A 23,633-nucleotide genomic window follows, 5' to 3' on the forward strand; every position below is an offset into this window, starting at 1 on the left:
GAGTGTGAGATGCTAGGGTTCTATGTGAGAAAACAGGGGCATTGGGACCAGACAAGAGGAGAAAGAGAAGGAAGTAAATCTGGAGTCTCCAGGACCAGTAGAACAATGGCAATTTTGACAGCTCTTCAACCTTTCTTTGTCCAGAGGATGTTTCCATGTACTAGTGAATCAGCTGGGAGATCACTTAAGTCCTCTGTGGTGTCTTGCCCCCAGTATTAACAGAATGTAGCTGGAAAGCAGATTAAGTGACAGGCAAAGTCCTTGGGATTCAGGACATGGCGTTTGTTGCTGTACAGAATAGTGTTAATATTCTAGAGTTACCATTATCTGCCTATTGAAATCAGGAAAGTCCTAACCCAGAAAATATTCATTCATGGGTAGCATATTAAATCAAGTTACTACAGGAAGTGTTTTTTTTTTAAATTTTATGTGCTTTGTGACTATTTGTTCTATCAAGATAAAATTTAAAAAGTAATGTTTTAATTAAAAATGTGCCTTTAATATTGTATGGATTTTTAATTCCTCTCCATAGATGCCTGAGAAAATAATGTTGGTAAAAAATATTTAAGACTCTGTTGTTTGAGAGAATTCCCATTCATAAATAACCACACTTCCTTATTAACCAAGCTCCATGAAGGTAAAAAAAATAAATAACTCTTGAATCATCATCACAAAAGATGGACAATACATGTAAAACCATGAAACCACTTAGTCTGAAATCGGATGTGACAACAAATGATATACAGAGGCCTATGCCATGCCCCAAGATTAGATGTTTCTGTTTGCCTATAGATATGGTCTCTTGTGCAAGCTCTCCTAATGAGAAAAAAAGCAGAAATGTGGGAAATGTCAATTCAGACAAGTTTTGCCAGAATCTTACCTTTGAAGGACTTAATAGAAAAGATACCCCTACTACTGTTGGCTCCCAAATTAATGGTTTTAATCAGCAGATTCCACAAAAATCTCAGGGACAACAATGTGAACTAAAGAACTTAACTGGCACAAGTGCAGTGATTTTGCCAAGTGTACTCCAGGAAAAAGTGACAATGAGAATCAAGGTTCGTAGTGAGCATTCCAAAGGTGCCACACAGCCCAACATGCCAGCCAGTACAGCAAGACAGGCACCAGTGAGACTGTCCTCTCATTCTCACCTTATTGCTCCTGCAAGAGCACCTAGAATACTGCAGCCCCATCTCAGGACAACATTTTACAAACCACCTACCCTGAGCAGCAAAGTCAGGGGGACTGAGGAGAGACCAGCTTCACCTTCAGCAGCAGTGCCTCCTAGCACAGCTCTTACTCCCCTAAGTCATGTGAAGAAATCTGTTCCAGAGGCAGACAGCACATCAGCTTATGCTTTGAAACCAGCTGCTGAGCCTAAAGAGAACTCTGAGGAGCTCGGCCTGCCTGACATGAATCCAATATGCCAGAGACTCAGGCTAAAACAAATGGAAGAGTTACAAGACCTTGAATTTGAAATGCCACAGTTTTTGTACGTTGTCAAAATTCATTTTTTCTTTTTCTTGTTTCGTTTTTATGTATTGTGTTTATTTTATGAAAGAATGTTGTGACAGAACCCCTTTTGTATAGGATTGCCAAAGTGTATATTTTGCCTTTTGGCCTTGTATCGTGTTTGCTAGTCATATAGAATGATAATGTTTTAGTCATATAGAATGATAGTGCTCACTGGTATTGTCTTTAAATTCTGTGTTTTTGAAGTTATGCATAAAATAAGTATTTTAATTTTTAATTTAAAATAATTTTCTCTATAAACTGATTCATGTAAGTGCATTTTAAATGTATACTATTGTTCTCAACAAATAGGGGCAGTAGGGGAAGAGGAGCTTTATTTTGGAGCAAACCTAGTGCTGATTTATTAAATGCTTCTCAAGGAAAGTGCCTGAAAAATCTTGATTGGGTATGAATATATTTTTTCCCACATAATATTCTAGTGCATCTTTGACCACTTGTGTTGTTATAGCATGTATTGAAGCATTGGCAATTCACTTAACTTTTATAATATTTACATAGTGGCATAAAAGCTTGCAAATCTGTGTTTACTAGCATTCTACTTGTCAATTTTTACATATGTTAATTAATACAATTGTAGAAAGAAAATTCACTTCAATATTTAAAAGTTTGAGACATTGGCAGAGATAACACAGATGGACAGAGTTGAGGCATCTCCAGTGTAAGAGACCTGTAACCTCTCTGCTCTCAGCTGCGGGCTGTTGCTGGATTCCCTACGACTTCTGGCTGTCTGCTGAGAAGAGCAACTGGCCAACAGCTTGGGCAAGATGAAGCTCTCTCTGGTGGCTGTGGTTCTGCTGCTGCTCTGCGCAGCATGGCTGAGGAGGATGACAATAAAAGGACATGGGTACCGTGGTTGGCATTGACCTGGGGACCCCTTACTTTTTCTTTGGGGTGTTCAAGATTGGCCACTGGAGATCATTTCCAATGATCAGGTCAAGCGCTTCACGCTGTATTATGTGGCCTTCACCCCTGAAGAAGAACATCTGATCCGCGATACAGTCAACAATCAGCTCTCATCCAATCCTGAGAACATGGTCTTCGATGCCCAGCGGCTCTTTGGCAGCACTGGGAATGACCCTTCTGTGCAGCAAGACATCAAGTTCTTGCCTTTCAAGGTGTTTGAAGAGAAACCTAAACCATACATGCAGGTTGATATTGGAGGTGGGCAAACTAACACATTTGCTCCAGAAAAAATCTCTGCTATTATTCTCACTAAAATGAAAGAGACTGCTGAGGCTTATTTGGGAAAGAAGGTTACCCATGCAGTTGTTACTGTACCAGCCTGTTTTAATGATGCCCAGCAGCAAGAAACCAAAGATGCTGGAACTATTGCTGGCCTGAATGTTATGAGGATCATCAATGAGCCTACAGTAGCTGCTATTGCTTATGGCCTGGAGAAAGAGGGAGGGAGAGAAGAACATCCTGGTGTTTGATCTGGGTGGTGGAAACTTCTATGTGTCTCTTCTCCCCATTGACAATTTGATGTCTTCCAAGTCATTGCCACCAATAGAGATACTCATCTACTCAACGGGGTGGAGAAGACTTTGACCAGTGTGTTTTGGAACATTTCATCAGGCTGTACAAAAAGAAGACTGGCAACGGTGTTAGGAAAGAAAACAGAGCTGTGCAGAAACTCTAGCATGAAATAGAAAAGGCCAAGTGGGCCCTGTCTCCTCAAGATTACGCAAGAATTAAGATTGAGTCCTTCTATGAGGGAGAAGAATTTTCTGAAACCCTGACTGAGGCAAAATTTGAAGAGAAAACATGGACCTGTTCTGGTCTACCATGAAGCCTGTTCAGAAAGTACTGGAGGATTCTGACTTGCAGAAGTCTGATATTTATGAGATTGTTCTTGTTGGTGGCTCTAGTCAACTTCCAAGGATTCAACAACTTGTTAAAAAGTTCTTCAATGGCAAGGTTCAGTCCTGTGGCATAAACCCATATGAGGCTGTTGCGTATGGTGACAGCTTCTGATAATCAACCTACTTTTCCAATCAAGGTCTATAAAGGTAAAGGACCCCTGAAAAAAGACAACTATCTTCCAGGTATGTTTGATCTCACTGGAATTTCTCCTGTGGGGTCCCCAAGATTGAAGTCACTTTTGAGATAAATGTGAATGTTAAACTTTGGGTGACAGGTAAAGACAAAGGTACAGAGAACAAAAATAAGATTACCATTACCAATGACCAAAATTACCTGACACCTGAAGAAATTGAAAAGATGGTTAACGATGTTGAGAAGTTTGCTGAGGAAGGCAAAACACTCAAGGAGTGCATTGATACTAGGAATGAGTTGGAAAGCTACGCCTACTTTCTAAAGTATCAGATTGGAGACAAAGAAAAGTTTAAACTTTCCTCTGAAGATAAGGATATCATGAAAAAAGCTGTAGAGGAAAAGATTGAATGGCTGGAAAGCCACCAAGATGCTGACATTGAAGACTTCAAAACTAAAAATAAGGAACTAGAAAAAATTGTTCAGCCAATTATTCGCAAATTCTATGAAAGTGTAGCCCCACCACCACTGACTGGTGAAAAGGATACAGCAGAGACGAGTTGAAGACATTGATCTACTAGTGTTGTAATATTGTAAATACTGGACTCAAAACTTTCCTTAGGAGAAAACTGAGAGAACTTAAGTCTCGAATGTAATTGGAATCTTCACCTCAGAGTGGAGTTGAAAAATGCTATAGCCCAAGTTGCTGTTTACTGCTTTCCATCAGCAGTTGCTCATATGTTTTGGGGAAGAGAGAGAGAAGGAATTTTCTATCTTAAAAAACTGGATATAAAAATGTGGGTCAGGATGTGTGTTCACCTAAGAAATGTTCTATTTAACAATTGGGTCATGCTCATCTGGTGTAGGAACTTTTTTCTATCGTAAGTGACACAAATAAATGTTTGTTAATTAAAAGAAAATACTAAAAGTTTGAAACTGTCATAAAATAAAAATTTGTACATATAAAGTTAAGGGATAAAACACTATCAGAAGTATTAAAACCATCTAAAGCCAAATAACTAAACTATATAATTTAAATTATAATATATTTATATATTATATATTATGTATTATATATTATATAATACAAATTAAAGATATACATATATCTATATGATATATTATAAGTTGTTTATATATAATTATAATATAATCCATGTTTTATATATTGTATTAATATAAATTATACTAATATAATAATTGTATTATTATCTTATTAATAATAGAAATTATATTATTATACAATTACATTACAATGATGTGCAATATAATATAAATTAATATAAATCTAAACATATTATATGATATATAATAAATATGTTATATATAATAAAATAATATTTATATATTTAATTTATATATAATTTTATCATATGTGTATATAATATATATGTATTTCATATGTTATATATAATTTATATTAAATACATATGAATCATAAACATTTTGGTATGTAATATATATATAATTTATATAATATATACTTATATATGTATATATTAATATATGTAATTAATATATAAATATATTAGTATGTTATGTAAATATATTACATAAATTATATGTAATATATTATTATGAATATAATATATTTATATATTAATATACATAATATATATATATAATTTATATATTTTTATTATATGTATATATGATAAAATGAATGTATTGTATATAACATAATATAAATTAGAATATTATATAAATATATTGCATGTAATTTATATTATATATGTATTATGTAATATGCAATATATATATAATATTATATTTTAAATTATATAGATAAATTATGTCTTATTTGACTTTAGATTATTTTAATACATTTGATAGTTTTTAAACCCTTAACTTTATCTGTACAAATTTTTATTTTATGACATGTTTAAACTTTTTTGGATTTTTTTATAATGGTCTTTAAAAATGCGTGCTTCAGATATTTTTAATTTCAATGCATTTTCTTGTGACATTATTAGGGTTTGTTTAAAACAATTCCTTTGAATGTATTCCTGTAATCCCAGTAGCTTGGGAAGCTGAGACAGGTGGATCTCAAGTAGATAGCCAGACTTAGCAATGGCAAAAGTCTTAGCAATCCTGTCTTTAAATAATATTCAGAATAAGACTGGCAATGCGGCTCAATGGTTGAGTGTCCCTTAGTTCAATTTCCAGTACCCCCCCCAAAAAAATCCTTTTGTATGAAATGTTTTGACTTATAAATCATTTTACATACTTTTTCTACCTGGACTATCAACCAGTGAAAACGTATATGTCATTAGAATTGAGCAATAATATATTTAAGTTCATTTTGAGAGTATAGTAAGTCACATTGTTTGCAATTTGAGAGATGCAGATGACTGAATGCATTTCACTTATAAAATACCCAGTTTTTATAAACTAGTCCCTTCCTGTTATTTTCTGGGTTTCATCATCTTGCCTAAAATATGATGTAAAAGGGACAAAAATAAAATAGCCTTCTTTGATATGTGTGAACTATATTGTGAGTCAATATTTTTGTATGATCATATTATACTTGATAAAAATTATATGTACAGGCTTATACACACATTATTATATGTAAATTATTTCAAGTCCAATAAGTTTTTGTGGCTTCTCTGAAATTGTTACCTCTTGGAGTATGATACTTTAAGATTATTAACTATTGACTCAGTGGTCAACACATGGGCTCACCACTTGACTATGATATGAAATGGGTTTTAGAGCCTGTTGTCTTATAGTTCTCCATAATATTAAGGACTAAGAAGAAATGAACAAATGGTCTTTTTAATGCTGAAGCCATTTTTTAGCCTTCCTTATACAAAGTACAAAAATCATATTGGTTTGAAAACTTAAAACTAAAATCAGAGCTAACATTTATTGAGCTTTGTGTATTTAGACTTTACCAAGTTGAAATTTCACACGGACCTCTAATGGTTAAGTAAGAATTTTATAATTCCTGTGTTACAGATGAGGAAACTGAGGCTTAGCTAAGTGACATGCTTTTAGTTTTCAGAGATGAAGCAAGCAGAATTAAATCTCAAATATAGGGTTGTGAAATTTTGACTACTGCTTCTTTTTTGGGGGTACCAGAGAGCCAAATGCACAACCCTATTTTATTTTTTTTATTTAGAGCAGAATCTCACTGAATTTCTCAGTACCATGCTATTGCTTTTGCTGAGGCTGGCTTTGAACTTGCAATTCTCCTGCCTCAGCCTCCCAGTGGGATGACAGGCATGAGCCATTGTGCCTGGCTAGTTAGTGCTCTTAATGAATGTGATTACTAATTCAGAGCAGGAAACACTGAAGAATAGAAAATGCATCTTTTGATGTTTTTATTGTAAAATACACTTACAATTTGCCATTTAGATCATTTTGAAGTATACAGTTCAGGAACACTAAGTATATTCACATTGTCCAAGATGGCGTGTATTGCTGCATCATTAGTTGACAGAAAGCAGAAGGGGGAAGAGGGATGTGAATGATGTGTGAAGCCTCTTATATAAGGGCATTCATTCTGTAAAAAAATAGAGAGCCCCATGACCTAATCACATATTTTTACTTATAAATCACATTACATGGTTTTTCTACCTGTACTATCAACCAGTGAAAACGTATATGTCATTAGAATTGAGAAATAATTTATTTAAGTTGATTTTGAGAGTATAGTAAGTCTCATTGTCCCTTTTGCTGCTGTCACAATGGTGATTGTCACAACATATACATTTGGGAAGAACATATTCAGACCATAGCAACCATGTTTAATATATACACTGTAAAGAAAAATTCTTCTTGGGAAAGAATGTTGGTTTAAATCATGTGGAAAGTCCTTTCTAACTCTGAACCTAAGACTGTAGGGTAAATAGACCTTGATTCTAGTTGGGCTGTTTCCAAATATGTGTCCATAGACATGGCAGTGCCCTGTGCTGATGCAGCTTGCATCCTGAGGCTTCAGCTACCAGCCAGGGATCACTGCACTGTGGCCCTGGTTCCCATCTCCATCTTGCTACTAACATGAACTGATGTCACTATTGGATTGTAGGATTTAAGGACTGTGGTGTAGTTTAAAGCTTTAGGTTGTTGATATTTAATTACAATAATTAAACAAACATTTACTATATGACAATTTACTATATACCATCACTATGCTAGATAACAGAGACAAGACAATCTTTAAAAACATATACTTGGCTGGAATAAAGCTCACAGTTAAGTGCTTGCCTAACATGTGTGAGGCTCTGCGTTCAATTTTCAGTACTAAAAACAAACAAAAAACCTTACTGTATTTGTGGAACTTACAACTAAATACTATCAGGAATTGGCAGCTAACTCTTAGTGAATTCTATTTTCACATTTGAAAAAGTCAGATTTGATCAAGTACCATGTTTTTCCAGAAAAAAAAATAGCAGAATGTCATGTAAATAAAAGTCTAAGAATGGGAGTAAATTTTTAAATTGAAGCTAAAATTGTGTAACTTGCATTATTTCAATTTTCTTCCATTTGTAAAATTTTTATCTTCCTCTTGATACTGTGGAGTGAACCCTGGGGAGCTTAACCACTGAGTCACATTAAGAGATCTTATTTTTTGAGACAGGATCTCATTAATTTATTGAGACTGGCTTTGAGCTTATGATCCCCCTGTCTCACACTCCCAAAGCCACTAGGATTAAAGGCATGAACCTCCCATTTCTAAAATTGTAATTATCATATTTGTGCACCCAGCTTTCTTTCAGAAGACTTTAATTGAAAACTATCCTGAAGTCTGAGATGTATTTCAGTGGTAGAGCACTTTCCTTGCATGCTGAGGCCCTGGAATTGAGCTCCAGTGCTAGAGAGAATGAATTAATGAAGGAAGGAAGAAAGGAAGAAAGGAAGGAAGGAAGGAAGGAAGGAAGGAAGGAAGGAAGAAAGGAAGGAAGGAAGGAAGGAAGAAAGGAAGGAAGGTAATAAGGAGGGAAGGGAGTAGGGAAGAAAGAGAAAGAGAGAAAGGGAAGGAGGGAGGGAGAGGGAGTGGAAGGAAGGAACGGAGGGAGGGAGGATAGAGGAGGGAAGAGAGAGGGAGAAAGAGAAGAAGAAAAGGAGTGCGGGAGAGAGGGAGGGAGGGAGGAAGAAAGGAAGGAAGGAAGGGAGGAAGGAAGGAAGGAAGGAAGAAAGGAAGGAAGGAAGGAAGGAAGGAAGGAAGGAAGGAAAGAAGCAATAAGGGAAGGGAGGGATAAAAAAGGAGGGGAGGGAGGCGGGAAGAGAGAAAGAGAGAAAGGGAAGGAGGGAGAGAGAAAGGGAGGAAAGAAGGAAGGGAGGGAGGGAAATGAAGTAAGAAGAAAAGAAGGAAGAAAGAAAGAAGAAAGAAAGTGGAAGAGAGAGTAGTAGGAGGGAGGAAGAAAGGAAGGGAAGTAAGAGAAGAAAAAAAGGAAGGGAAGGAAAAAGATTAAGAAAAGAAAGTTATAATGAACACCAATTAAAATATCTTCTGCTAACCTACATATTAGTCATTCAATACAGGAACCAAAACACTTGTATGACTATTTAAATTCATTTAAATCTTACAAAATAAAATTTCTGTTCTTCAGTCCCACCAATTTTTTCTAAAGCTCAATAACCAAATGGGCTGGTGGCTGTCTTATCTGACAATGCAATGCAGACATCGCATATTTCTGTCATGTCAGAAAGGTGTATTGGACAACACTGATTAAGAGGAAGCATCACATCAAGGTACTGGTATTGTGAATGAGTTAAAGAATATTCAATAAAATTCAACACCATACATGTTAAAAAAAAAAAAACAAGTAGCAAATTGTGACCTACAAGATAACATCCTGAAAGCAAAAGAGGACCTTCTTAACAACCAGTCAAATTGGCAGCATCTCATTTATGATATTTGCAAAATAACATCATTTGGAAAATAGCATCTTTGCTGTATATATAAAAAAAAGCAGAGTGATGACTAAATTCCCAACTCTTGTATAAAAATATGGGTTGATTATCAATTGAATGTTACAAATAGAAAACCAACCAGGAAAACTTGTTCATCTAATGCATAATAGCACAGCACCAAAATAATAGACTGGAAATTCTTCCATGAAACAAAGCCAAGCTAGTAGTGTGTTAACACAGTGAAAATTCTTTGTTGACTAACTGCTCAACAGGGGTTAAACTAGACTTCTAAAATTCATAAGGAATTTTCTAAATTTTTTAACTGTGGTCTCCTTTTAGTGAATATACATATGTGAATATACTTTTTAACTATATTTAATCCACTTTTCTAATATATTTTTGTTGCAAGAGTTCATAAACACTGATTTAAAAAACTACTTCTTGCTACTGCAGTTCTAGATACTAGTAGAGCTAAATTCCAATTGATATATGAAAATAAGGTCCTATATGATATCTTTGATCTTAAATCTGGTATCAATAATCATAAGGTCTAAAAACTACTGCACTGAAGTTTAGTAATTCCTATTTATTACATGCTGGGAATTATACAAAGTGCTTAATTCCATTTATTTTATTTACTTCTGTAACAACTGTGTGTTATTAAGTAGGTAGTATTAATCCTATAGCCTAACAGGCTGATCTTAGTTTAATAATGTGCTCCAAATTGTGCTCCCAGTGAGTCGTTCAGTCAGAATTTGAACCCAGCTAGCTTCCATTAATTTTACTATCCCAAGATCTAGAGCTCCTAATGAGGAATATTAAGAAAAGATAAGTTAAATTTTTAAATTTTGACTGCTTATTACATACCAAGAAATTATAAGCCTGCTCCTTAATAGATCATTAAGACCACATGCCAACATATCTCCACATAGGAGTCAATCTTGACAGAGGAAGGCAGGTAGGGCTAGTGCAATGGACTTGCCCAGAGCAGAACTGGAGCAGGAGCTGAGCCACCACCCAGACAGCTGGCTGCAGAATCTGCACTCTTCATGGTGCTAGAAGTTCTACAGGACTGTAAATATGTTCTGGTGTTTACCATCCAACCACAATGACTCAGCTCCCTTCTATCAATGTGGAGAAGAGCCCAGGAGAGCAAATCACATGAGCAGTGCCTGAAAACAAGGGAAGAGATGCCAGTAGCCTCAGGTGAAGAAGGAAGTTAGATTAGATTATGACCTACAAATGATGCTGGTGTGCACCTGTCTGCAAACCACTGCCCAAGGATGTGGGAGAAGGAGCAGGTGGCAGGAATGAGGACTATGGGATATGAACAGGGCCATTGGAAAGCCATCAGACCACTGGCAAGGCACAGAGTTCCACTATCTCAGGATATATAGTACACAATAAGAAATGTTGATCTTAACCAGGTGATGGTGAAGTGTACTGAGAATTTATTAGGTGAGTTACTGTTCTAAGCACTTTTCATCTCAACAAACTCAAATGAACTCCTAGTTGATCTACATAAGAGTTGGCCCTTTCTCATTCTATGATTGCAAGAAGAGTTTGTGGTGCTATTTAGTCCAGGGCCAGTGCAGATGGTGTGAACAGTTTGATTACGTGGGAAAATCCTCAGGGAGATTAAATTAAAGACACAGACACCATTTTACCTTTAAACCAGCTCTGGGATGGCTCCTTGAACCCTCAGCCTCAAGCTTCCCAGGGAGGCAGTGAGGTTTTACTGAAGATGAGTGAGGGGGCGGAGAGACAAAGAGAGAGAGAGAGGGAGAGAGAGAGAGAGAACGCTAGGAATAGGGCTTTTATTGGGGAACAAAAAATTCTAGGGAAAATATTTCATCCAATGAAGGTCAAGGGTGGGCAATGTGGCAAGGTCAGGTGTGATGATTGGATCTTTGGGTCAGTGGTGAGACACGCCTCCACATGGAAAAGCTCTCAAACCCAAGAAGGGTGGGGAGAGCTCTGCCACATTAAAATTGTCTGAGCACCTCACACCTAGCCACGGAGTAAACTCAGTCAGTTCAAAGATGGACTCCCACAGTGCTGCACTTCGAAAGGAAGGGAAACAAAAATATATAATGATTTCTCTCTAGGGAGCAGAATGGCTCGGCAGCTTGGCAGCTCAGCAGCTTGGGGGTCGCCCAGTTCCAGGAATTGGGGGGAGGGCGTCCAGAAAACTCACCCAGTTCCAGAACTGCAGGGTTCTGGGAGATCACTCCATTGTAAGATCTAGGATTCTTATCCAGTTTCAGGACTTCAGAGTCTTGGGAGGCCTGCCGCCCCCAGGAGCACAGGCAGCCAAACTAAAGTTTGCTCGAGTGAATTTGCAAGGATACCAAATAAAACACCCCGGATACCTCCTCTGCCTCAAGCTCCCCAAATGGGAGAGCAAGGAATGTCACGAGGGGCTGGTGAGAGTGAGCATGTCCAAGAGTGGACTTTTACTTGGGAGACCCTAATTCTTTAGAAAAGTCCATTCAAACAAGGTCAAGAGGGGCAGGGTTACAAGGACAGGTAAGGTAATTCGACCCCTGCGGTTATAGGTAGGCACACCTAAGCATGAAGACACATTCTGCTACTTCCAGGATCAGGGCAGCCATCTAGGGCCACTTTGAATGTGGCCAGATCGCTGGAAGTGACTGACAGAACCGCAACCAATCAGGGAACGAAAATGCTGGTCACTCAGAGTAACAGCCCCCCACAGAGGCCTATCCAGTTCTAGGACTGGAAGTTTTATGAAGCTCACACAGTTCCAGCATTGCAGGGTCCTGGGTCTTACCCAGGGTTGTAGGGTTTTCTGACCTGTAGAGTGAGGATGCAGCTCAGCCAATGCTCTGTTTTCTGAACCCATGGCAATACATTCATCTCAGCCCTTGCAAGTCTAGCTGCTCAGCTAGGTCCCAAGAAGTGATGTGAAACTTCAGTCAGACGTTGGTTATTACTGCTGTGGGCACTCAGATGCCTCTTCCAGGAGGCAGCCTACAGTCCCATCCCAGGCTCTGAGGGGCAGGGTGCACCAGAGACTGGAAGCACTGATGTGTGGCTTCACTGCAGCCTGGCCCCATGGGGTAGGCTGTGACAGGAGCTGAGCTCAGGAGTGGCAAGCCACCAAGTGTGGGTGGTTTAGCAGTTTCTAAGTCTCAGAGAAGGTGGGGTGCAATGGCTGTTTGTCACCTGAGCAAGGCACAATCCAGCAGTATTTCCAGTCCCCAGGTGCCATGCTCTAATAGCTGTGCTGGCCACAGGAATGGGGTACACCATCACCTTTTTATCTTCTGGGAGCTCACATGTGTGGACTCCAGGCAGTCCCCTCAGGGGATCTGAGTGGCATGAGAATACAAAAGTCCTAGTAGTGAGTAGGGAAGGTGTCCAAGGTTTGGGTGGGAGCTGTTGGGGTCCTCTTGCTTGATTAGTACACACAGGGAGGTGGCTCCCTTGTTCTGAGCTGCTCCTGGCTGTTGATGGCGTGTCAGACACTAAGTGTGTCCTATTCTCTGTGTGAACATCCCAGGTTCCCATGCTCTATCTGGCTTCTGCTGATCCTTAGATGTGCTCTGAGGCTCTCTTCACTTACCCTCACCAAAATGCATTGCTTATTTTGGGAGTTGTCTTTGTGGGAGGAAGAATGGTATGGCTTCTAGTCAGACTTCTTGGTAGCATCTCTCCTCCCTAGAAATATTTACTTTAAAGTCAGAATAATGATACCCAGTATCACCATGTTTAGTCAAATTTGTACTTGAGATCCTCATGAGTAAAATATAATGAGAATAAAAGAAAGTAGAAGAATGGAATACTAAAATATAGAAAGCTTAAAATTGCATTATTTTCAAATTATGACTATTTTTTAATATTTTTAATTTTTTTTAAATTTTAGATGGACCCAATATCTTTATTTTATTTTTTTAATGTGGTGCTGAGGATAAAACCCAGAGCCTCCCACATGCCAGGCAAGCACACTACCACTTGAGCCACATCCCCAGCCCAAACTATTTATATTTTGAAAAAAAAATGTAATCTCCAGAAAGATTATTTGAAATACCTATAGAAATTGTCAAGGTTCCTGAATAAAAGCTTGAAGTATAAAAGTAAAATTAAAGTTTTATATTCCAGTGGCAAATGATGGAAATTGTGATTGAACAGGATATACTATTTACAATAGAATAAGAGACTGAAATTGCCTAAATAATCAAATAATAGACTTAAGACTTCTGTAGACAAATTATAAAATTTTATTAGGGGATGTTCAAAAGAACATAAATACATAAAGGCATATACAACATTTGTCAATATAAGACTTAGTCTAAGTCATTTTTAAAAGTATTTTTAAGTAGCCAGGTGCAGTGGTGCACACATGTAATACCAGTAGTTCAGGAGGCAGAGACAGGAGGATCATGAGTTCAAAGCTAGCCTCAGCAAAAGCAGGCACTAAACAATTCAATGAGACCGTGTCTCTGAAATAAAATACAAAATAGGGCTGGGGATGTGGCTGTATGGTAAAGTGTCTCTAAATTCAGTCCCCAGTACATCCTCCCCCGCAAAAAGTAAAAAGTATTTTGAAGGCTAAAACATCATAAAATCTAAAGAGGAACCTATAGTTGGTCTGGTGTATCAATTAATTATTAAGCTATTATTGTTATAAATTAAGCTATTGTCATTATAAAGTTGTTCTGATTAAAATAGTAAACTGCTGTTGGAGACATAGAAATTACATTAAGTACAAAACTACTTTGATGTAACAGCAACATCTTATCAATTAGACATTCCATTTTGCATGAAAACACAGAGGCTCACAAAACAACTCAGCATTCTAGAATCACAGAGTTTTTGAAGAATTTAAAAATGTTCAGTAAAATGCAAGAGGAAATTCATTGCAAAATTACACACTAGGGTAGTGTGCAAAAAGAATTCAGAATTGAAGCAATATAAATCTAAATGTCTGAATGTTCTATTCCTCATGGCATACCCACTCCCATGCACACATTAAGCTTTCTCGGTAACAGTGTAAGAGGTTAGTTGTGAGGACCAGACTAAAGGTAAGCAAGTTTTCTCAGCAGAGGGAGTTTTCCGAGAGCCATGCACTCTTGCTCTTTTGGGAGATGCAGGGGCAACGCTATTGGTCAAAGCCACAATTCTCTCTTTTTAAAAATTTTTAATTTGTTTTAATTAGTTATACATAACAGTAGAATGAACTTATATACTTTGATATATTATATGTAGATGTGATATAATTTCTCTTTTTCTGAGTGTACATATTGTAGAATCACATTGGTTATACAGTCACATATATACAAAGTAATAATGTCTGTTTCATTCTTCTATCTTTCTTATCCCAATATTCCCTGACTTCCTCTCCTTTCACTTCCCTCTACCTAAGGTAACGCTATATATATATATATATATTTTTTTTTTGCATTACAATTCTTAATACACATATATACCACATTTTTTGTATTTCTGTTTGTATATAAAGTATGTTGACACCAAATTCAAGTCTTCATACATCAAATTTCACAATCTTTGCTAATCCCCTGCCCCCTCCCTTTCTCTCTTACCCCTCTATCCTATTTCTCCCATGCTCTCCCTCCCAATGCCACCATGAGTCAACCTTCTTATATCAGAGAAAACATTCAGTATTTGTTTTTTGGGGATTGACTAACTTCACTTAGCATTATCTTCTCCAGCGCCTTCCATTTACATGCAAATGCCATGGTTTTAATCTCTTTTAATACTGAGTAAAATTCCATTGTGTATATGCCACATTTTTTTATCCATTCATGCACTGAAGGACATCTAGGTTGGCTCACATCTATTTCATTCTACTATCTTTCTTATCCCAACATCCCTGCCTTCCCTTTCTTTAGCTATTGTGAATTGTGCTGCTTTAAACATTGATGTGGCTGTGTCCCTATAGTATGCTGTTTTAAAGTCCTTTGGATATAGTCCAAGGAGTGAAATAGCTGGGTCAAATGGTGGTTCCATACCTTCATACTGTTTTCTATATTGGCTGCCCCAATTTGCAGTCCCACCAGCAATGTATGAGTGCATCATTTTCCCCAATTCCTCACCAACACTTATTGTTGTTTGTCTTCATAATAGCTGCCATTCTGACTGGAGTAAGATGATATCTTAGAGTGGTTTTGATTTGCATTTCTCTGATTGCTAGAGATGATGAGTATTTTTTCTTATATTTATTGATTGATTGTATATCCTATTCTGAGAAGTGTTTGTTTTTTCAGTGTTTAGCTTTTTGAGTTCTTTATATACCCTAGAGATTAGTGCAGTATCTGATATGTGGGGTGTAAATATTTTCTCCCAGGATGTAGGCTCTCTGTTCACCTAACAGATTGTTTCTTTTGCTGAAAAGAAACTTTTTATTTTTTATTTATTTTATATTGGTTGTTCAAAACATTACAAAGCTCAATACATATCATCTTTCATACATTTGACTCAAGTGGGTTATGAACTCCCATTTTTACCCCAAATACAAATTTCAGAATTACATAGGTTACACATTTATATTTTTCCATAATGGCATATTAGTGACTGTTGTATTCTGCTACTTTTCCTATCCCCTACTATCTCCCCTCCCCTCCCCTCTCATCTTTCCTCTCTACATCATCTTCTGTTATTCAATTCTCTCCCTTGTTTCCCCCCCTTTCCCCTCACAACCTCTTATATATAATTTTGTGTAACATTGAGGGTCTCCTACCATTTCCATATGATTTCCCTTCTCTCCCCCCACTCATCTCTTGTTAATGTTAATCTTTTCCTCATGCTCTTCCTCCCTGTTCTGTTCTTAGTTGCTCTTTTTATATCAAGGAAGACATTTGGCATTTGTTTTCTAAGGATTGGCTAGCTTCGCTTAGCATAATCTGCTCTAGTGCCATCCATTTCCCTGCAAATTCCATGATTTTGTCATTTTTAGTGCTGTGTAATACTCCATTGTGTATAAATGTCACATTTCTTTTATCCATTCATCTAATGAAGGGCATCTAGGTTGGTTCCACAGTGTAGCTATTGTGAATTGTGATGCTATGATCATTTATGTGGAAGTATACCTATAGTACAATATTTTAAGATTCTCAAGAAGTAGTCTGAGAAGGGCGATAGCTGGGTCAAATGGTGGATCCATTCCAAGCTTTTCCGGGAATCTCCATACTGCTTTGCAAATTGGCCTCACCAATTTGCAGTCCCACCAGCAATGTGCAAGTGTACCCTTTTCCCCACATCTTTGCCAGCACTTGTTGTCTGACTTCATAATGGCTGCCAATCTTACTGGAGTGAGATGGTATCTTAGGGTGATCTTGATTTGCATTTTTCTGACTGCTAGAGATGGTGAGCATTTTTTCATATACTTGTTGATTGATTGTATGTCCTCCTCTGAGAAGTTTCTGTTCAGGTCCTTGGCCCATTTGTTGATTGGTTTTTTTGTTATCTTATTGTTTAATTTTTTGAGTTCTTTGTATACTCTGAATATCAGGGCTCTATCTGAAGTGTGAGGGGTAAAAATTTATTCCCAGGATGTAGGCTCTATATTTACCTCTCTTATTGTTTCTCTTGCTTAGAAAAAAAAATTAATTTAAGTAAGTCCCATTTGTTTATTCTTATTATTTACTCTTGGGCTATGGGCTTCTATTAAGGAATTTAGAGCCCGAACCCAAAGTATGTAGATAGTAGCCAACTTTTTTTTCTATGAGATGCAGTGTCTCTAATTTGATATCTAGCTTCTTCATCCATTTTGAGTTAACTTTTGTGATTGGTGAGAGAAAGGGATTCAGTTTCATTTTGTTGCATATGGATGTCCAGTTTTCCCAGCACCATTTGTTGAAGATGCTATCCTTCCTCCATTGCATGCTTTTAGTCACTTTATCAAATATAAAAAAGTTGTAATTTTGTAAATTGGTCTCTCTGTCCTCTATTCTGTACCATTGGTCCACCTGCCTGTTTTGGTACCAGTACCATGCTGTTTTTGTTACTATTGCTCTGTAGTACAGTTTGAAATCTGGTATCGCTACACCTCCAGATTCACACTTCCTGCTTGGAATTGGTTTTTCTATTCTGGGTCTTTTTTTTCCATATGAATTTCATGATTGTTTTATCTATTTCTACAAGAAATGCCATTGGGATTTTGATTGGCATCACATTAAACCTGTAGAGAACTTTGGGTAATATTGCCATTTTGATGATGTTAGTTCTGCCTATCCATGAACAGGGTACATTTTTCCATCTTCTAAGATGTTCTTCTATTTCTCTCTTTAGGATTTCTGTAGTTTTCATTGTATAAAACTTTCACCTCTTTTGTTAGGTTGATTCTCAAGTATCTTATTTTTTTTTTGAGGATTTTGTGAATGGAGTGGTTTTCCTCATTTCCATTTCAGAAGTTTTGTTACTGATATACAGGAATGTCTTTGATTTATGCATTTTGATTTTATATCCTGCCACTTTGCTGAATTTATTTATTAACTCTAGCAGTTTCTTTGTAGACCCTTTTGAGTCTGTTAAATATATTATCATGTCATCCTCAATTAGTGATAATTTAAGTTCTTCATTTCGTGTTTTTATGCCTTTAATTTCTTTTGTCTGTCTAATTGCTCTGGCTATTATTTCAAGAACTAAATTGACTAGAAGTGGTGAGAGAGGGCATCCCTGTCTTGTTCCATATTTTAAAGGGAATGCCTTCAGTTTTTCTCCATTTAGAATGATGCTAGCCTGAGGTTTAGCATATATAGCTTTTACAATGTTGAGGTAAGTTCCTGTTATCCCTAGTTTTTCTAGTGTTTTCAACATAAATAAATGCTGTACTTTGTTGAATGCTTTTTCTGCATCTATCAAGATGATCATATGGTTCTTATCTTTATGTCTATTGATGTGGTGAATAGCATTTATTGATTTCCGTATATTGAACCAGCCTTGAATCCCAGGGATGAATCCTACTTGATCATGGTGCACAATTTTTTTGATATGCTTTTATACTCCATTTTCCAGGATTTTATTGAGAATTTTTGCATCTAGGTTCATTAGAGTTATTGGTCTGTAGTTTTCTTTCTTTAGAGTGTCTTTGTCTGGTTTCGGGATCAGGGTGATGTTGGCCTCATAGAATGAATTTGGAAGAGCTCCTTTTCTTTTCTATTTTGTGAAATAACTTGAAAAGTATTGGTATTAATTCTTCTTTGAATGTTTTGTAAAACTCCACTGTATACCCATTCGGTCCAGGGCTTTTCTTCGTTGGTAGTCTTTTGATGGCTTCTTCCATTTTTTCCTTTGTTATTGGTCTGTTTAAATTGTGTGTCTTCCTGACTCAATCTGGGCAGATTGTATGACTTAAGAAATTTATCAATATCTTCACTATCTTCTATTTTATTTGAATATAGGGTTTCAGAATACTTTCTAATTATCTTCTGTATTTCTGTAGTGTCTGTTGTGATATTGCCTTTTTCATCCCATATGTTAGTAATTGGAGTTCTCTCTCTTATTCTCTTTGTTAGCATGGCTAAGGGCCTGTTGATCTTATTTATTTTTTCTAAGAACCAACTTTTAGTTTTATCAATTTTTTCAATTTTTTGTTTTAATTTTGTTGATTTCTGCTCTGATTTTAATTATTTCTTGTCTTCTACTACATTTGCTGTTGTTTTGCTCTTTCTTTTCTAGAGTTTTTAGGTGAGTTCATTTATTTGTTGGTTTTTTCTTTTTTGAGTAAAGAACTCCAGGAAATGAATTTCCCTCTTAAAACTGCTTTCATTGTGTCCCATAGATTCTGGTATGTTGTGTCTGTATTGTCATTTATCTATAAGAATTTTTTATCTCCTCCTTTATGTCTTCTGTAACCCATTGATCATTCAGTAACATATTGTTCATTTTCCATGTGATGTAGGATTTTTCCTTTCTTCTATTATCATTGATTTCTAGTTTCATTCCATTACGATCAGATATGGTGTATGGTATTATCTCCACACCTTTATATTTACTAAGTGTTGCCCTATGGCATAATATATGGTCTCTCTTTGAGTAGGATCCATGTGCTGCTGAGAAGAACATGTATCAACTGGATGATGTTTGATATATTCTATATATGTCGGTTAAGTCTAGGTTATTGATTTTGCTATTGAGTTCTATAGTTTCTTTATTTTGCTTTTGTCTAGAGGATCTGCCTAATGGCCGGAGTGGTGTGTTGAAGTCACCCATAATTATTGTGTTGTGGTCTATTTGACTCTTGAACTTGAGGAGAGTTTGTTTTATGAACGTTGCAGCACCATTGTTTGGCACATACAAATTGATAATTGTTATGACTTGTTGGTGGATGGTTTCTTTTAACAGTATATAGTGTCCTTCTTTATCCCTTTTGATTAATTTAGGTTTGAAGTTGATTTTATTAGATTTGAGTATGGCCGCTCCTGCTTGCTTCCGAGGGCCATGTGAGTGGTATGATGTTTCCCAATCTTTCACCTTCAGCCTTTCTATGTCTTTTCCTATCATATGAGTCTCCTGAAGGCAGCATATTATTGGATTAGTTTTTTTGATCCAGGTTACTAGCCTATGCCTCTTGATTGGTGAATTTAGGCCATTAACATTTAAGGTTACAATTGAAATATGGTTTGTACTTCCAGTCATGTTTATTTATTTACTTATTTTAGTTTGGCTAGTTTTTATTCTTTGGTTATTTTCCTCCTCCTTTACTGAGATACCTCCCGCTGTTAGGTTTGGGCACTATTTTTCAATTCCTCTTCTTGTAGTATTTTGCTCAAAATGTTTTGTAGTGCTGCTTTTCTGGATGTGAATTCTTTTAGCTTTTGATTATCTTGAAATATTTTAATTTCATTGTCAAATCTGAAGCTTAATTTTGCTGGGTACAGTATTCTTTGTTGGAATCCATAATTTTTCAGTGTTTGAAATAAATTGTTCCAGGATCTTCTGGATTTCAAAGTCTGTGATGAAAAATCAGTCGTTAACCTAATTGGTTTACCCATGAATGTAATCTTTCTCCTTTCTCTCCTAGCTTTTAATATTCTCTCCTTGTTCTGTATGTTGGCTATCTTCATAATTATATGTCTTAGGGTTGGTCTATTACGTGTTTTGAATGTTTAGGGTCCTGTAGGCTTCCAGGATTTGGCAATCCATTCCATCTTTCATCTCTGGGAAGTTTTCTAGAATTATTTCATTTAATAGGTTATCCATTCTTTTGGTTTGAACCTGTATGCATTCTTCTATCCTGATGACTCTCAAATTTGTTTTTTTTTATGACATCTCTTATCTAATGAGTAGATTGCTCATGAGATTTAAGCATCTTTTCTGTGTTGACTATATTCTTTTCAAGTTGATAAACTTTGACTTCATTGTCTGATGTTCTGACTTCTACTTGATCTAGTCTATTTGTAATATTCTTGTTTGAGTTTTTAATTTGTTTTAATTTTAATTTGTTATAGTTTTCTGCAATTCTAGGATTACTTTTTGATTTTTTTTTAGATCTCTATCTACTGGTAAAGCTCGTTCTTTGCCATTTGATTTTGTTTGTTTAATTCGTTTTCAAAATATACTTTCATTGCTTGTTCTTGCTGACTCATGTCTTCTCTAATATTTCGTTCCATCTGAGTTAGGTATGCCTTGAGTTCTTTCCCTATCCATGTTTTTGATGCTTCTAGGTCCTCGTGTAGATTTAAGTTGTCCTGCATTGTTTGTAATTTTTTCCCTTGTTTTTTTCATGTTGTTCACATTACTTTCCAGCTCTGTTTGATTGCTGTTTTCCTGCTCTCTCCTATAAATTTGTTTTGGTTTTGTATATCTCTGTTGTCTCTCCTTTGTGGTGATAGACTATGCCTGCTAAAGTGGATTCTACTGGGAAAGAGTTCCGACGGCTCTTTTCCGGGGTGTCCAAAGGGAGGGCTGAAACTGGTCTGTCTCTAGTTGGTTTCAGCTCCTGGTTAGCTACTTCATGAAGGCCTGGCTATAGACCTCTTCCTAGAGTCTCTGTGCCATACCTGCTGGGCTGCACCTCGGGGTCTAGCCGCATGGTCACCAGAGGGTGGGCGGTCTCCAGCTGGCCACTTATGAGGGCAGCGGGCGGGCAGTCGCTAGCAGGAGGGCCATCTCCACCTACCCAATCTCGCAGGTAGTGGGCGTGCGGTCACCTGTAGGCAGGCGGTCTCCAGCCACACAGATGCTGGTAGCGTATGAGTGGTCGCCGGCAGGCAGGTGATGTCTAGCCGCCCAGGTGCGCAGGCAGCATGTGGGTGGTCACCAGCGGGTGGGCGGTCTCTAGCCACCCAGTCACGAGGGCCTGGCCTCTTATCCCCTGGCTTCTCCTGCTAGCCCTGGTTTGCCCTGCTAGCCGGGCTTTCTCCTGTGTGATGCCTCTCAGCAGTTCAAACTGTCCTCTGGGCTTGCAATTTGCTGGGTGTGGAGGGTGGCTATTGGGAATCCCGGCACAATATTGTTTGGTTTTTACCACTTGCCCCTTCCCCAGCGCTGGCTGGACAGGTTTTGTTTTTGCCACTGATGGGATGAGAAGTTGAAGGTCAAGTGTCTCTACCTTTCCCCACGTCTCTATGCAGGCTCGTTCTGATAATCCCTCCCCCGGAAAGCCTGGGAGAGATTTTATGTGAATTCCCTACTGTATGGGGGATGGGCTGTGTAACACACACCTGTTTCATTGTTGCAATCTGTTTGAGAGTGGCGGTGGTGATGTCAGCTCTCCAAGATAGTGGCCGCTGGCTTCCATTGTGGACTTTCCATTGTGGGAGATAGAACTGGACTGCTATCTTCCCCATCTCAAATCCCGAACTCAGCCCGAAGCTCAGTGAGGCCACAGCCAGCAGGATTCCACAAAATCCATAGCACTGTTTCTCTCTGCTTGCCCTTCCCTTCTCAGCGGTGCCCTGTTGTCTGTAGCCGTGGGGTGGGCAACACAACAGGTGGCGGATCTGTCAGCCTGGAACTCCGGTTGCACAGTTGGCTCGTGTTACAGATTCAATAACAGGTCCTCGGTGCTGGAAATCCTTTCTCTAGGTTTTCGTGAACCCTTATTTTGCTGTAAATTCCTAACAATATAGATTTTTGTTGCTCTAACTCGTTATTCACCTGCGAAGTGACATGGTACACGGGTGTGATGCACTCTTCTCGCGGCTATCTTGGAGTCTCCAAAAAACTTTTTAGTTTGATTCCATCCCATTTATTGATTCTTGGTTTTAATTCTTGTACAGTAAGAGTCTTATTAAGGAAATTGGGGCCTAATCCCACATGATGAAGATTAAGGCTTATTTTTTGTTCTATTAGATGCAGAGCCTCTCACAACTCTCTATATAATACTGAGTAAGTGGAAATTATTTTATTGAGGTAGACTTTTCATAGGGTCAGAATAGATGTCATGAAAGAAAAAGAGCTGTCCATCGGTAGGGGACAGGTCTCTGCTTCATGGCTACTTTGTGTTGAGTGGGTTCTATAAGCAGTGTTCTTATACTCCTACATTTAAAAAAATATGTCCAACATATATTCTTCCCAAAGAAAGCTCTATCACACAGGTTACTATTATTACCCTTATATACAAGTGGATGTCTTATTATCATATTTTTTCTTATTACTCTGTAGTGGAAGTAAACATTCTCAACTAATGTAGCAAAAATCATTTATCAATAGAATAAAAACACAAGTTTATCAACACATTCTTTAGAATCACAGAAACAGAACTGTCTACATGGACAACTTGGATTCATGATGGAGATGGCATAAGAGAGAAGTAGGAAAAGAGAGAATTACTTAACAAACGGGACTGGAGAATTGACATTCCACAAATAAAATACACACTAGAATTCCTACATCATTCCATATTCATTGTCAATTCTAGATATATTAACCATGTTAATATTTTAAAAGGAAATTTTAAAATGATTAGTGAAAAATATTGTGGATAGCTTTTAAACCTTGATTTTACAAAATATTTCTTAAGAATGCATGCATGAAAACACATGATCACATAAGAAATGATTAGTAATTTGACCACATAATATTAAAAACATCTGGGGCTGGGGCTGGAGCTCAGCTGTGGAGTGCTTGCCTACCATGTGCAAGATGCTGGGTTTTATTTTCAGCACCACATAAAGATAAATAAATAAAATAAAAGTATTGTGTCCAACTATAACTAAAAAAATATTTTTTAAAAAATAAAAGACATCTGTATGCCCAAAGATGTCTTTAACAGGAAGACCAGGGTGCTGCTGGGTAAAAAAGGGTGCCCAGTGAAG

The 23,633-nt window shown here is 37.2% G+C and overlaps 1 pseudogene; it reads left to right on the forward strand.

Moving 5' to 3' along the window:
• The first annotated feature begins 2,297 nt into the window (after window positions 1–2,297).
• Window positions 2,298–4,089, forward strand: LOC101962179 (endoplasmic reticulum chaperone BiP pseudogene; annotated as a pseudogene).
• Window positions 4,090–23,633: the final 19,544 nt, after the last annotated feature.

The sequence above is a fragment of the Ictidomys tridecemlineatus genome, chromosome 11 (assembly GCF_052094955.1).
Source record: "Ictidomys tridecemlineatus isolate mIctTri1 chromosome 11, mIctTri1.hap1, whole genome shotgun sequence".
Lineage (NCBI taxonomy): Eukaryota > Metazoa > Chordata > Mammalia > Rodentia > Sciuridae > Ictidomys > Ictidomys tridecemlineatus.